This window comes from Dipodomys merriami, unplaced genomic scaffold, assembly GCF_024711535.1.
Source record: "Dipodomys merriami isolate MVZ:Mamm:240054 unplaced genomic scaffold, mDipMer1.0.p SCAF_4, whole genome shotgun sequence".
NCBI classification, from domain to species: Eukaryota; Metazoa; Chordata; class Mammalia; order Rodentia; family Heteromyidae; genus Dipodomys; species Dipodomys merriami.
Genome location: NW_027205603.1, coordinates 62,594,616 through 62,609,929, shown reverse-complemented (window position 1 = coordinate 62,609,929; position 15,314 = coordinate 62,594,616).

Genomic DNA, 15,314 nt, shown 5'->3' with positions numbered 1-15,314 from the left:
CTGCCCTCCCAACTCCTCTCCACCCACCCCCCCCCGCCAAAGTTGTAAAGTTCATTTTTCGACATAGCATCTTGTACATCTCATTGTTGCAATGGGTCCACCTGTATCCCTATTTAAACAATTTGTTTTTTCCCTTCCCCTCCACAAATTATACCAACATCAAATACAGTGAGAACAGGGGTTATACTGTGGGAGAGGGACATACAAAGCAACAAAGGAATCATCTTATAAATATGTTAGAAACAATAGCAAGTAAGAAAAAACATTTGAGTCCTTATCTTGGGGTTCATTTCATCTAACATCAACTTATCTGACCTTTTCTGCTTGTCTCAGACATATACTAGTTATTGCAAATAAGGGAAACCATGGGACCTGTGTTTCTTTGGGCTGGTTTACTTCACTTAATATAATTTTTTCCAAGTCTTTCCATTTCCTAACAAATTGGGGCAATGTCATTCTTTCTGATGGAGGCATAGAATTCCATTGTGTATATATACCACATTTTCTTGATCTATTCATCTACTGAGGGGCATCTGGGTTGGTTCCATATCTTAGCTATAGTAAATAATGCTACAATAAACATAGTCGTGCTGATAGCTTTAGTATGGTCTTGTTTGTGACCATTTGGGTAAATACCCAAAAGTGGGATTGCTGGGTCATAGCGGAGCTCTATGTGGAGTCTTTTGAGGAACCTCCATACTACTTTCCAAAGTGGTTGAACAAGTTTACACTCCCACCAACAATGCACTAGTGTTCCCTTCTGTCCACATCTCCTCCAGCATCTGTTGTTATTAGAGTTCTTGATTATAGCCATTCTAACTGGGGTGAGGTGGTATCTCAATGTTGTTTTGATTTGCATTTCTTTTATGGCTGGGGAAGTTGAGCATTTCTTCATGTGTCTATTAGCCATCCTCTTTCCTTTTACAGAGAAGTTTTTCTGTAAGTCTTTAGCCCACTTATTTATTGGGCAGTTGTTTTTTTGAGGATTAGTTGATAGGGGATTTAATTTTTTTAGTTCCAAGTATATTTTTGATATGAGAACCTTGTCCGTTGTATGGCTAGTGAAAATCTCCCAATCTGTGGACTTTCTATTGATCTTGCTAGCTATGTTGCCGGGTATACTTAATCTGGTGCCTGGAACATACTTATTAGGCATGATTGCCCCTGACTAGGCTGGTGGATTTTCAGGTCTTTGTATTTGTGATGTTCCTTCAAGCATAGTGTCTGGGCTTCCTTTGCTGCCTTTGAACTAAACCCAACACAAAGTCTCTTTGTTTAAATCATCCAAAGAACTAATAGGATACTCAAGTTCTACCCATTTCTTTTTTAAAAATTATCTTTAAATACTTGTACAAAGGAGTTTCATTTCAGCATATCCATTTAAGAGTATACTGTATCTTGATCAATGTCCCCCTTTCTTCATTCTCCTCCATCTCTCCAAACCACCCATCTCTTCAAATTACCTAGTTCTATTGTCATATATGTACCTTGAATATTATGACTTTATTCACCCACTATTCCTTTATCCATTCATCTGTCCTCCCCTTTCCCAACTTCTTGTAGAACACACTTCTGACTTCTAGAAGAAGGGAAGCAGCTTACCATCTTCTATCACAGGTATCCCTGACCAAACTGTTTCTGTACAACTCTAATGCCATGAAGATCACAGCAGACACTTTAAGAAAGAGGGAGGGGACAGAAATGTTCAGTTTCACCTTTATCAGAATGTCATCCAGTCTGTCTAGGTCATGTGTCTACAGTCTAGAGTATGTGAATGGAGGACACTCTCCATAAAGAAGTTACTTGTGACACCAGTGTACCACATTGAGGATGGCGAGGAAACCACACACGAAAACCATTTCCTTCACTGGAGGCTGAATGGTAACATGATCCTGCTTTCTTGCCAAATTTATAAATTCACAACAGTGGTAGCTCCAGTTACCAGGCTTAATTCAAAGGCTATTTCTCTCCCATAAAGCAAATTAAAACTATGAAATTTTATGATTGTGTGTTCATTCTCCTTTGCTTTCCTTGTAGATTTTTGTCTTGGGGCTTCCTAGGCTAAGAGCTAAGACGTCAAAGATTTCTGGATGCATTGTTCCAACAGAAGTTTTCCATCTTCACTCCCACAGTGGGATGGCTCCTTCAACCTAGGAGGTATGGTCCCATTATGCAGCCCAAGGCCTGCACCTCATCTATTTCTGTTCTGCTTTGCTTCTCTTTGTCAACAAATCTTTGGGATATATTCTTTCAGATCACAGGCAATAGTCTGCATCTTTACCTATAATAATGTTTCTATCCAGAAACTCACCCAGTAATTCTCAGTATTTAAGTGGGTCTCCCTGTCTTCCTGAATCAGGGATCAGAGCTGGGGCAGTGTCTTGGGTGTGGAATTGTCCAGTGGCTCTCATGGTAGACTCTCGCGTTATTGGAGAGCAGGCTTCTCCATAGTTCCTGAACGGGGGTCGCTGGGTGGTGGGGTAGAGGATGGGTCTGTCTACTGGCTCTGTCACATTGCAGTGCTCCTTCCCAACCTCTTGGAGCAGACGTGTCCATCTACTTTGTTTCTAAAAGCCCAATTCCTTCTGCTTAAGCATCTTTCATTCTTTCCCAGCTTCTGTTTAGGTAAAAAAGGAAGATGCATATGTGGGCAGCCAATTTACTTCCTTCATGACTTTCTAAAAAATTCTGTTTGTACAAACACTGTTTCAGGCCTTCTAAGATGCCTTCTTCATTTTGGGCTTATCATCATTTCACCAAGCCTGTTTGAGGGGATTTTGTTTTGTTTCCTTCATCTGAAGTTGAAGATAGATTATCTTTTAGAAAATGATGGCTTTGGTTCTGCTTGATATATATTAGATGTATGGGCTTTCTGCTTTCTGACTGCCATCATTGTTAGGAACCCTGAAATATGAGAGTCAGAATGAAACATGATTGGAGTGAGTGGATTAACTTTATGGTTTCCTCATTTACCTCCTTGTTCCTAAACAACATAGAAAGGAAGAGAACATTGTATAACTAAAGTCTGGGGATGCCTACTTATGAGTGGCATATATCAAACATTGTTACTCTGTAGTCAGGAAATGTTCAAGAGGGCTTGACCTGTGATTTCAGCATTTGGGAGGTGGAAATGGAAGAATTATAGTTTGAGGCCAGCCCAGGTAAAAACTGAAGGAGACCTTTTCTCAAAAAACAAGCTGAGCATGATGATATGTGCCTTTAATACCAGACATGTGGGAGGTATAGGTAGGAAGATTGTGGTCTGAGGCCAGCCTTGGGCAGCAAGCATGAGATCCTATCTGAAAGCAAAATAAAGCAGAATGGACTGGGGACATGTTTCAAGTGGTTCAGCACCTGCCTAGTGAGCATGGGATCCTGAGTTCAAACCCTAGTACTACATTAACAAGAGAGAGGACAATAAGAAACAGGATCCAAACAGAGAACCATTTTCTCATATCCGAGTGTGTAAAATACATGTGTACTGTATCTCTTCCACATTTAGTTTTATTTCTGAGCAAAAAGGTTCTGTGTTTCTTAAAATCAAAAGTGCCACCAAGGGCTTTTTGAAGATCAGGCTAGGGTATCAGGCTAGGGTCAGCTTCTGAGGACATGGCATCATGGTAGCATTATACTATACCCCTGTATTGCTGCCTGTGTACCTGGTGTACACTTTCTGTATAATATTTTCCCAATTACAGGAACACGATGGGTTGTCACACCTGTGACTGAGTTAAGTTTGGAGTTAACACCAACAACCAAAACGTTATCCTTCGGGGACTTGAGTTACTCAAACAAAAGCCTTTAAAGAGAAGCAATTTTCCTGCTAGTTTGTGAGACTGTACACTGCCTGAAAGGGGAGAAGGCCTACAGAGGCAGGGAGATCTTAGCAGACCACCATGACCTCCAATGAGACCCCAGTTTTGGTTGACATCTGCTTGTGGCTCAGAGAGGTTCTGGGCAGAAAACGGAGCCAAGCTGTGCTGGATGCCTGAATGGTAGAAATAGGGAGATATTAAGTATTTGTTGGTTTAAGTGTCTAAGTTTGTGTTAACTTGTTGTACAGCAATAGAAATCGAATACATTTATGTGAAGCAGACCCTGAGCTACAATAAAGGGTATAGTTGGAAAAACTTGGGTGTTTTATACCTATTTGCGAAAACACAGAGCTGATGATCTGGATGTCTTCCTTCAATTCATACATTAAAATCCTAGCCTCAAACAAGAGATGAGCCATGTGGCAGGTAAGTAGAAGTGTGGGGAGATTGGAATTCGTGCTGTGAAGAAAGCCCTGGAGGGCAAGTTTTCTCCTTCCTGGATAGGAGGACATAGCTGAAGTGTCAGCCCTCATCAGATCTAGGTGCCATCAAGTCTGTGGGCACCTGAACCTTACATGAAGATAAATTTAGCCTCCATAACTTTAAGAAATAAATTTCTTACTTGTAAGGCATCCAGCCTAGGCTATTTTGTCATATCAGCATTGAAGAGACTAAGACAGAAGCCCAGTCTTGAATCAAGACTATGTTATCAGGTGATCTAGTCTGTTAGACGGTCATTTCCCTTTTCCCCTTGTAGGCAATCCTCACTCACCCCTATCCTGAGTTGATTATAACATCAGTGCTCTTAACCAGAATACTATGCCATCTGCCCCCCATCAGAAGATGATGAAACCTACAATCTCTGGACATAATCTGAGAAAATTGTTGGCTCCCCTTCTCATATGCTTCCAGGCAGCATTTACTTGCAAGTGGAAAAGTGGAGTGGTACTGATAGGTAAGAATAAGTGGATGGATAGGGAGTTCCAGATAGAGGTGAGAATGCTGGAACCATGGCTTGTGTCCACAAGTCAGCAGATGTTCCTTGGGTCCTGGTGATAGACACCCACTTGCCCTAAGGCCAGATTGCAGGCTTTGGCTTCACCGAGCTGGAGTGGAGGCCAAACTCTCTCCTACTGAATCAGTGACCCTGCAAGATGGGCTGAATAATGAAATCAGCACAACAAAAATCCAGCCCCATGCTGCTGCAGCCAAGGGAGAGATGCTGAGTACCTGCTTCTATTTCAGAGGTTGTTGTTGCCTGGGAATGGATTCACAATGACTGGAAGGGCAGAGGGATGATTGCTTTAATGCACTGATCCTAAAGCCTGTTTGTCCTTTTTGCCAAGGAGTAAATGGGACCAGGGAAGAAAGATTTGTTATTGGACAACCAACATCTACTATTTAAGCTAAAAGTAATGCATTAAAAGGAAACTCTCCAAAATTATAAATGATAATAGTTTAGACTAGAGAGAAAGATCTAAGGCTGGGTTGTTTATTGGATGATTTGCTTTTTATCCTCTTACTGATACAGAAGGGCCTGTGGATCTTTAGAAATGTGTTCTTTCACATGCAAATTTGAACCAGTGTAATAAGGACATAAGAATAAAGCCTCTCTGTAGGTGCAAAACTTGAGATGATGTGAAACCCCTGTATTGTCACAGCAGGAAAGAGACCGTCCACTTAAATCGGAAGAAAGGACTATTTACAAAGGTCTGCGAAGGATATAGGGAAACTACTAGAAATATCATATGTGCCAGTCTGACATGAAGGGATGAGAAGATTGAAGAGTTATTAAGCCCATGGAGCCATGGCTATGTGGAGTAGGTCACCTGATGGGAGTTGTGGCATTGGACAGAAGGATATAGCAGCCTTTTATCCTTCCAGAGAGGAAGCTGTGGGATTAGCTCCCTGGACTTCCCTCCCATCTCTTTTCAAATACTACTGTCCATCGGAAGTATCCTTACTCCTGGAAGCCAGAGGGGCTTGGGAAACTGTTGATGTAATCAATATAAATAGTCTTTCTGGGGTTACAGAGTAGAGCAGAGAATGATCTGGAGGGCTAAAAAGAAAAAAAAAAAGTCCAGCCCACTCCCAAACAAACCCCAAAATGGAGCCAAAAAAAATCCAATTTCCAACAGTTGAGCAGAATATATTGTAAATTGTGTTTATGCTATGGCCACATGGTAATGTTATTTTAGCTGGCAAACAGCACCCAAACTAGCAATTCTGCATTGCTTTGCAATCATGGATTTTGAATTAGGAAATGCTTCCAGGAAACACGCCTTCTAGTATATTCAGTCTCCCCCGTTCTCCTTTTCCCCAAATACCACTTTGGCTTGGGGTCTTTTGCAGTAGATTTTTAAGCTGCAAAGTAATTACCAGGCTACAGAAGGAATCCTGGTTTCTTTTCCATCCTTCAATTTCTGGGCTCTTGAAATGCCACAAAATTTTCTAGATACAATTCTATTTTTGTTTGAGGTATGAGGTATTTGTACAGCTGTGCAGCTTCTTTTGTCCTAGAATTGACTGGTGCTCCAGGAAATTAATTGGAACAGGACTAAGCACTGTACTTTCACTGTTGTGATATTTTGGGAAATTCTACTTGCTGGATTACAAGCTCCTTGAGGTCAGGGGCTTTGGAACAGTATGGAATCTATTCCTCAGCTTCCAGCTCTATTCCTCAGCTTCCAGCACAATACTGGACCTTACAAGACTCAATAAACATTATTTGAACAAATGAATAAAAAATTATACATAGATCTAAAACTAAATCATACCGACTTCTTCCAGTACAGGGACCTGAACTCTTGGCTTTTTCTTTTTCTTTCTTTCTTTTTTTTTTGGTTGGTCGTGAGGCTTGAACTCTGGGCCTGAGCGATGTTCCTCAGCTCTTCAGCTCAAGGTGAGCGCTCTACCACTTGAGCTACAGTGTCACTTCCAGTTTTCTGGTGGTTTATTGGAGATAAGAGTTTCACGGACTTTCCTGCCCGGGCTGGCTTTGAACCATGATTCTCAGATCTCAGCCTCCTGAGTAGCTAGGATTACAGGCGTGAGCCACCCATGCCTGGCATTCTTGGCTTTTTCTGCTCTGAGCCATGCTTCCATTTCCAGGTGTTTTTTGCTGGTTATTTGATGGCAGAGTATCACAAATTTTTCTGCCTGGGCTGGCTCAGTGATTCACAAATCTCAGCTTCCTGAGTAGCTAGGATTATAGGTGTGAAGCATCCATGCCTGGTCATACAAGAGAAGATATGTTTTATGAAAGATTTTGGAATCATATTACATGATAATGTAAAGACTGACTAATCTTTCCCATTAGAATACTGGGAACTTACTGAGAATTAGTGCCTGAGACTGGTAGTTAATTATGTTTCAGTCATTATGAGGGCTCTCATAAGTGTAATCATGGCCAGTTGGACACTTTTGTGAATCCAAAGAAAAACATTACAACTTTCGGATTCCCAGAGTATGTAGAAAACTTGGAACCTTGACAGAATCTGGCCTAAGAATGGCCATGGAGTTTCCTTTAATCATCTGCTTCATTTGCAGGACAAGCCTCCATTTCATATCCTTTCTAGGGATCCAACCTACATTACCTGTCACAACACAGGGCGAGGTATAAGGGATCTGGAAATGAGACAACCCTTTGCTTTGTATGACTATGATATGTTTGGAAAGCTTGCAGTCTGGTCTGTCTTAAGGATGGTTTAATGCGGGATATTTTTCTTTCAGGAGATTAAATCAAGCCATCTATTAGAAGATAATCCAGGTACTTGATTAAGATGGAGAGGAAAGGTTTTTTTCCCTCCCTCACTTTTTGTCCAACTATTCTCTTCACCGACATATCTTTCCTGTGTGGTGATGTCATTGTAGATGGTGGCTGTGGGGTAAGGGCGTGGGTGTGAGCAGCTCCATCAGCAGCCAATGCTGATTCCTCTGAGTGACTTGGTCCCTGCACTGGGAGGGAGTGACGTCACAGAAACAACCTTCTGCTCCCAGGTCTTCTCTTTCATTCTGTGTGTGTTTACCATAGACACAAGCAGCTGAGTTGCCAGGGAGCCTGGGAACTCATTGAGCTTTTAAAGGTTGGGTGATGCCAGGTAGGGAGCCCTGGGGCTTCTCATCAGTGTATGGCTGAACTCCTTCACCCTGCTCATCATGACACCACTTCCAGATCCCAAAAGCTAGGAAGAGGCCAACTTAATCTATCCAAGGCATTCAAGCATAGAGGAGTCGAGCTTCTCAGTCTTGCTCAGCCTCTCTGCCTTAAGGTCCATTATTATGAACTATCATTTTTGTAGGAGTGCTCTTAATTCAACTGTTACATAAACCACGGGTCGGTTTCTTTGCCATTTTAATTCAGAGCCTTCCGGATGGCAGTAATCCCTGGTTTGATCTTTTGATTTTTATTTTTTCCTTTTCTTCTCTTCTCTTCCATGACATCCTCCCGCCCCTCTCCTAATTTAACAGTTTCCAGCTGTGTATCATTTGGCTCTGTTTTCATACGGGCTTCTTCTGTAATATTCAGCTGGACCTCTTCCAGGTCCCGGATGTGCTATTGATTGATGCTAAAGCATCTAGACTTCAGTACAGGCTTGTCACTGCAACCTGGCGAACTTGTGAGAGATTGGGCTGGCAGTCATTGCACTGACAGGCCAAGCAGGAGAGGCATTACAAAGGAGCATGTGGCAGGCCAAAGGAAGGGCTGTGAGGGGCCATTGTAATCCAGGTAGCTCATGTTCTCCCAGGCTCTTTCAAGATGAGCCTAGTAACTGTGGAAGATGTTACTGTTAAAGCAAGGTGCTGCAGCAGAACTGCAATAATTTACCCGTCTCTCTTCGTGTATTAGAGGTGAGGTTGCCAGCCAGAGCAAGGAGTTGCCAGCCCTCACTGATGTGGCTGTGAATGACAAAGGTGGGAACCAAGGAGTTGCAGGGGAGGGAATACTACACGGCTAGCAAAAAGTACGAGGCTGAAACAAAAGTGCTGGTTCTAGCTTAGCTTCAGCATTCTCAGCATTCTCATATGTCTTTTTTTTTTTTGGTATGTGTGTGTGGTGGCACTGAGGTTTGAACTCAGGGAATTATGCTAAGCTATGCCTCTATTCCTTTTATGTGCTGCTTAGTTTTGAAGTAGGGTCTTGTTTCCTGTGTGGGCACACATGCTTAGCCTGCGATTCCCTTATTTTCTTTTTCTTTTTTAAAAAATTTTATTTTCTTGTAAAGATGCTGTTACAGAGAGGTTACAGTTACATTGGTAAGGTAATGAGTACCTTCCTTGTGGGGCATTGTTATTTTTCTTTTTTTGTGCTGTCTTGGGACTTGAGTTTGTGGCTGGGGTGTGGTCCCTGACCTTCTTTGCTCAAGGCTGTACTACTTGAGATAAAAGCCTCATGGACTTTCCTGTCTGGGCTGTCTTTGAGCTGCAGTCCTCAGATCTCAGCCTTCTGAGTAGCTAGGATTATAGGTGTGAGCCACCAATGCCCACTTGATCTCCCAATTTTTAGCTTCTTGTTGTAGCTAGGATGACAGATGTGTACCACCAAGCCCAGCTCTCAGTTGAGAAGTCTCCCAAAATTTTCTGCCTGGGCTGGCCTGGAACTACAATTCTTCCAGCGTTTACCTACCAAGTGTCTAAGATTACAGGTGAGTCACTGGTGCTCTTTTACCTAAGCCTCTACTTTGAAAGGAGAACCCTGAAGACTAGAGGCATGGGTCAGCAGTAGACTGCCTGCTTAACAAGCAAGAGGGCCTGATTCCCAATCCCAGTACTGCTAAAAACTAAGAGAGAGAGAGAGAGAGAGAGAGAGAGAGAGAGAGAGAGAGAGAGAGAGAGAGAGAGAGAGAGAGAGAGTATGAGAGAAACAGAGAGAGAGAGAGAGAGAGAGAGAGAGAGAGAGAGAGAGAGAGAGAGAGAGAGAGAGAGAGAGAGAGAGAGAGAGAGAGAGAGGAAATAATTTTGTAGGGTTTCAAGATTTTGTTTTGGAACTTCAAATGAATTCTTAAGTGGAAATCATTTGTCTCTTCACTTAATATTTTTGTGACAGAAAGTAGTAATAATTTTAATAATAGCCTTCTGGTGGCCATTCTAGCTCACACCCCAATCCCAAAGAGTTTAAAAGAAGTAGTATTCAACCATCCCCCCAAGAGTCATGGGGTTCACAGAGAACAAAACCTCCTCTTTTGACTGCTCTTACTCCTCCACTGGTTCTCACTGGCCCTTGGACTTTCTCTACCTCCTCATCTTGTCATCATTTTTTCCCTTCACTTCCTGAATGGAAGGCTCAGTGTCTCTTATCTGAAAAGTTTAGGACCAGTAGTTCTTGGGATTTGAGATTTTTTTTTAAATTTTGTAATTTTTACATATACATAATGAGATACCTTATACATGAGATCAAGGCTAAATATGAAATTAATTAATATGTCAAATATACCATATGTAGGCATGAATATGTGTATAATTGCAGGTGATTTTTGTAAAGTGTTTTAAAAATAAACATGGAACAAAATTCTATGGTGTAGAACTTTCTACTGTAGAAAATTACATGCAAAAGTTTAGTTTTTGTATGTGTGTGCTGGTACTGGGGCTTAATTCAAGGATTAGATGCTGTCCCTTAGCTATTTTTGCACAAGGCTAGTGCTCTACCACTTGAACCACAGCTCTACTACTGGTTTTTTTGGTGTTTAACTGAAGTTAAGAATCTCACAACTTATCCTGTCTGGGTTGGCTTCAAACTACAATTCTCAGGTCTGAACCTCTTGAGTACCTAGGATTACAAGTGTGAGCTACCTGGCTAAAAGTTTTGAATTTTGAAAAATTTCAGATTTCAGGTTTTTGGATTAGAGATAACCTCACATAAAGGAAATACAGAGAGATCTAGATCCCCCTAGGACAAAAGAGGTCTTCTAGAACCCCATGAAAAGGAGATCTTCTAGACCACCAGATAGAAGTCTGTCCATGTAGACATTCTAACATATGTATGTATGTATGTATGTATGTATATATGTATGTATGCATATTGCAAAGGTGATGTATAGAGGAGACATTCTTGTATCTTTATATCTTCATCCTTCATCTTCCTAGAAGCTCATTATTGAAAACTCCTTTTTTTTATTCTAGCCCTAGCTTCTGAGTATGTTAATATTCTGCAGTGAGGGTAGGGAGAATGTGTGGGTGTGATTCTCTCTATGTGGCCTTTCTTTCAGACACTTCTCAGAACACCAAGGGATCCTTAGAGTGCAGTTTGCAAACCACTAGATGAGATGCAATCACCACTCCAAATCTTTGAGTCATAAGAACTGTCCTCAGAGACACAAGTTTCTTCATTTGGATGAAATTCTAGAAGCCTTTGGAGGCAGAATCTTTGGAGATCATCACTGTTATCTGCTGATATGAGATGGTTCCTTCTCAATCTAGAAGCCCACTACCTGGGAGAGAGTGCCCTTGAAGAACAAGTCATAACTTCTTGTGGACATTGCCACAATGGACATATGGATGAAGCAAGACTTTTTAAAATAAGTTTTTTATTATGAAAATACTGTACAGAGGGGTTACAATCATATGAGCAAGGTAATGAGTACATTTCTTATCAAGCATTGTTGCCTCCTCCTTTGTTTTTCCCCTACCATCCCTTCCCTTCCATCTCCACAACTACATTTCCCTCCACTACCCCCCCTTCCCACCTAAATTTAAAGTTTGTTTTTTGACATACCGTCTTGTACATCTCATTGTTGCAATGGGTCAACCTGTATCCCTATTTAAACAATTTGTTTTTTCCCTCTGCTCCCCAAATTATAGCAACATCAAATACAGTGAAAACAAGGGTTATACCATGGGGGAGAGACATACAAAGCAACAAAAAAAATCACATGGTACATTATAAATATGTTAGATGAAGGAAGATTTTAAGACCTGAAAATCTCACTCTCTATAAGTGGCTTCTTATAAATGGATATAATTGAGGTGAATGAGGCACCATAAAAAGAAATCCCAGCCTTCTTGACTCTCAGTGACAATAATAGTAGTAATTGTGTATTAGTTTTTCTCTCATTTACAATGAGCACAGAAGATATGACGTGTGGTAGATTGTATTATTGGGTCCAAATGTCTGCTTTCCTGCAAGTTGAGAGAATGATCCCTTTCAGCTACATGGATGTCAGGCTTCACCATCTAGCCAAAGAGAGGTGAGCCGAAGAGCTGTCTATCATTTCTAGATGAATGCTTGGAGTCTGTGAAGTTCCAGCATCACTTTCTTTACCCTCTGCCAATGAGGGGGTATATCTGAGAAATATGTAGGCAAATGTCCAGATAGGTACTCCTTCTTTAGCCTGGTTTCAGAATGATGATGATATGGAATGGAGATTCAGGAGACCTAAGGCAAATGTATGGTAGAGATGGAGCAGGAATAAGAAATGCACCTTTGTTGCATATTTGATTAGAAGCCAGGCAGACCTTGGTTAGAATTTCAGCTATCTAATCTTAGTCAGATGACAGAACATCTCTAAAGCCAAGTCTTCTCCTTCATGACATGGAGATAATAATATGTGATCTTTTTGGGTTGTTGAGTTGATTAATGATGAAAAAGCAAGTAAATTACTTAGCACAGCACCTAGAACTTAGAAAACACTCAATAACTCCTATTAAGTTGTTACTGTAAAGTAGACATAGAACTCTGGAACCACAGTGGCTAAACAATTATGAAACATAGCAACTGAGCATAATTCCACTAACAAATCTTTTTTTTTTGGGGGGGGGTCCGGTCGTGGGGCCTGAACTCTGGGCCTGAGTGCTATCCCTTAGCTCTTCAGCTCAAGGCTAGCACTCTACCACTTGAGCCACAGTGCCACTTCTGGCTTTTTTTTTCTGCTTATGTGGTGCTGAGGAATCAAACCCAGGGCCTCAAGCATGCAAGGTGAGCACTCTACCACTGAGCCACCTTCCCAGCCCTAACATATCTTTTTAAAAAGTAATAGGGCCACCAAAGAAAGTCCTGTACCACATGGAGGCTGAACAACACATGGTTGAATCACCAATGGGTCATGGAAGAGATTAGAAAGGAAATTCAAATGTTCATGATATTCAACAAAAATGAACACACAAATTACCAGCTACTCTGGGACACAGCAAAGGCAAGTTTATAGCTCTGAGTTCCTACATCAACAAATTGGAGAGATCTGAAACCAACAATTTAATGAGACATTATCTGAACCTCCTTGAAAAAAAAGTAGCAAGCTAAACCTCAATCCAGTAGATGGAAAGAAATAATTAAATTAAATCAGAATTAAACAAATTAGAATCCAAAAAAACCATAGAAAGAATCAACAAAACAAAGAGTTGGTTCTTCGAAAAAATTAACAAAATTGACAGACCCTTAGCAAATCTTATCAGAAAAAGAAGAGAATACACCCAAATAGACAAACTCAGAGATGAGAATGGAAACGTCACTACAGAAACAACCAAGATTCAGAACATTATAAGGGAATACTTCTCAAACCTTTATGCTAGTAAGAACCTGGCAGAAATGAACCTTTTCCTAGCAAATATCAACATGTGGAACAGGCCCATATCAAGCATTGAAATAGAAACAACAATAGAAAGAATGACATTGCCCCATTTGTTAGGAAATGGAAAGACTTGGAAAAAATTATATTAAGTGAAGTAAACCAGGCCCAAAGAAACACAGGTCCCATGGTTTCCCTTATTTGCAATAACTAGTATATGTCTGAGACAAGCAGAAACGGTCAGATAAGTTGATGTTAGGCAAAATGAACCCCAAGATAAGGACTCAAATATTTTTTCTTTCTTGCTATTTTTTCTAACATATTTATAAGATGATTTCTTTGTTGCTTTGTATGTCCCTCTCCCACGGTATAACCCCTGTTTTCACTGTATTTGATGTTGGTATAATTTGTGGAGGAGAAGGGAAAAAACAAATTGTTTAAATAGGGATACAGGTGGACCCATTGCAACAATGAGATGTACAAGATGTTATATCAAAAAACGAACTTTACAACTTTGGCATGTGTGTGGGGGGTATGGATGGGGGGGAGTTGGGGAGGAGATGGGAGGGCAGGGATGGTAAGGGGAAACAAAGGAGGATGCAACAATGCTTGATAAGAATGTACTCATTACCTTGCTCATGTAATTGTAACCCTTCTGTACGGTATTTTCACAATAAAAAAACATTAATTAAAAAAATAAAAAATAACAGGGAAAGGAAGAGAAACAACAAGATGGTGAGACAAAGGACAAAGGGGAAACCTATGCAACAGTGATACTCACAAGATAATTCGTTGGAAATTATCTGTACAACTTCGGGGGGTGGTAAAATGGGGGAGGGGTTAATAAGTGAGACAAGAAATGTAATCACCACTTTACTGATATAACTGTAACCCCTCTGTACATCACCTTGACAATAAAATTAAAATTAAAAAAGTAATAGTCAATAGTTCATGGCCAATTGCTAGTCAGAATACTGTCCTTCAATGCTGTCTAAATCTTAATCCTTAGAACCTGTCAATATGTTACTTAAATGACAAGAAGGAATTTACAGATATGATGATGAATTTTGAGCTGAGGAGATGACCCTAAGTTATCCAGGATCATCATAAGGGTATTTGGAAAGAGAGGGGGAGGGAGGAATGTCCAAGTGAGAGAAGAGGATGTGGATGAAGGAAACATAGCTAGGAATGATACCCTTGCTAGTTGGCAGAGCCAATGGCCAGCTAGCCTTTGGAGGGTCAGAAGCTTTTCAGGGAACAGATTCTCTTGGTGCCTCTATCTGGATCCCAACTCCTCACACTTCTTTATTGTAATCCTCTGCAATCAGATTTGGGCTGCTAACCTCAACAAGCATCAAGTGATGCTTTTATACTGTTTAAAACCACCAAATTCGTGGCCCTTTATTTCAGCAGCCATAGGAAAAACCCTACTTCCTTTTCCTTCTGGAATAAGGTGGCCTCTGTGTTCTGAGCTCAAAATCATAAAAGCCTGTGTTAGGTTTCTTGAGATCCTTGGTGCTGGCTCATAGATTACCAGCCTGCCATCCTATTCCCTTTCTTAGCCTATCAGGATCCTACCTCATCCTATCCTACATACAAAAGCTCAAAACCACAAGAAAAAAATTCAATCTTAATTTCCAGATGACATTTTACTTTATGTATTATGTATGTATAATTTGAGGGATTGTCATGGTATTTTTCAGACATCAATGAATGATAAAATTAAGGCCAGAAAGGTTGAGCTCTTACATCAGGCTGAATTATGCCAACATGATTTTTACCATGACTTTCCCCAGAAAACTCTCTTAGCAAATGAATTCAAGAAATACCATATAAACTCTCTGGATAGAGCTAGAACTCATTTATACATTTATTGCAATAAACATATAGCAACATATGGGGCATATGGTTGTCATTTTTTAAAACATTACTGCTTGCTGAAAATGGGTTTGATTATAAACCAGGAGAAATGGTGGTTGTTGCTTTAAGTATTTTTGTT